The following is a 1802-nucleotide window of genomic DNA, read 5'->3' as shown; positions in this document are numbered from 1 at the left end:
AAAAAACAAATGTTCGCTATGCAGGTACCCTTGTTGATGAGGTGTGCCCGCCCTCCCCTGGCAGTTTCCCACTACTGCCAATCCTGCCCTTCCCCCAACCCCCCAACCCCCAGAGAGTGCTATTCACTTGTAACAGACACAGGCAAATTACTTTTCATTACTTTATTTTATATATATATATATATTTGATTCTTTTTTTCTTTTGAATCAGAGTCTCACTCTGTCGCCCAGACTGGAGTACAGTGGCACACTCACAGCCACCGCAGCCACGACCTGCTGGGCTCGGGTGATCCTTCCACCTCAGCCTTCCAAGTAGCTGGAACCATAGGCATGCACCACCATGCCCAGCTAATTTTATGATTTATTGAAGAGACGAGGTCTCATCATGTTGCTCAGGCTGGTCTTGAACCTGTGAGTCAGGCAATCCTCTCACCTCCACCTCCCAAAGTGCTGGAATTACAGGTGTGAGCCACCAAGCCTAGCTATTATTTTATTTTATTTTTCTGAGTCAGAGTCTCACTCTGCTGCCTAGGCTGGAGTGCAGTGACACACTCACGGCCACCAGTCTCGATCTGCTGGGCTCAACCAATCTTTCTGTCTCAGCCTTCCAAGTAGCTGGAACTACAGGCACGCACCATCACACCCAGCTAATTTTTTGATTTATTGTAGAGTTGAGTTCTCGCCATGTTTCCCTGGCTGTTCTTGAACCCCTGGGCTCAGGCAATCATCTCGTCTCCACCTCCCAAAGTGCTGGGATTACAGGTGTGAGCCACTGCGCCCAGCTTCAAATTACTTTTTTTTTTTTTAATTTATTTAATTTTTTTATCAATATTTTTTATTATGATTTTGTGGGGTACTCAAATTACTTTTTAAACCCCCAAGATAATGGATCCCACTAAAGGAAATCTCGGGGTCTGTGTCAGTAACACTTTTGCTCAGCTAAACATTGAATTTTAGAATTTAGAGTATAGTGAGCGATCAGGAGGGAGAATGAGGAGGAAGAGATGGGAGTGTTTAAAAAAAAAAAAGCAGTCTGGCCGGGTGAGGTGGTTCTCACCTATAATTACAGCACTTTGGTAGACCAAGGTGAAAGGATTGCCTGAGCTCACAGGTTCAAGACCAGGGAGACCTTATCTCTACAATAAATCAAAAAATTAACCATGCGTGGTGGCGTGTGCTGTAGTTCCAGCTACTTGGAAGGCTGAGGTGGAAAGATCACCTGAGCCCAGCAGGTCGAGGCTGCAGTGGCTATAAGCATGCCACTGCACTCTAGCCTGGGCAACAGAGTGAAGCTTCAACTCAAAAAAAAAAACAAAGTAAAGTGGCCTAGGAGAAGTAGCCACTGGTGGTGGAACCAAAATGATTTCTAAGAACAGGGATGTCTAATATTCAACTTGAACATGTTGCATTTGTACAAAGTAAACTCCCTCTGTCTCCCCAAATCTTCCACACAGTTTGTTACTAACAAAGACCTGCTATACAGAGGAGTTTCTCTCCCTTTCTTTTTCCTTCTTTCCTTCCTTTTTATTGAGATATAGTTCATATACCATATTTATCCTTTTATTTTTTTATTATTATTATTTTTTTTGAGTTGGAGTCTCACTGTCGCCCAGTCTGGAGTGCAGTGGCCACTCCCGGCCACCGCAGCCTCGACCTGCTGGGCTCCAGCGATCCTTCCGCCTCAGCCTTCCGAGTAGCCAGAATTACAGGCGCGCGCTACCACACCCGGATAATAACTATATTTTTATTTTTTTGAGTTGGAGTCTCACTCTGTCGCCCAGACTGGAGTGCAGTGGCCGCTC

Source organism: Carlito syrichta, unplaced genomic scaffold, assembly GCF_000164805.1.
Source record: "Carlito syrichta isolate Samal-C Ts95f unplaced genomic scaffold, Tarsius_syrichta-2.0.1 Scaffold316469, whole genome shotgun sequence".
NCBI lineage: Eukaryota > Metazoa > Chordata > Mammalia > Primates > Tarsiidae > Carlito > Carlito syrichta.
The sequence above is the reverse complement of the archived record's forward strand: the minus strand, read 5'-3'. Positions refer to the sequence as shown.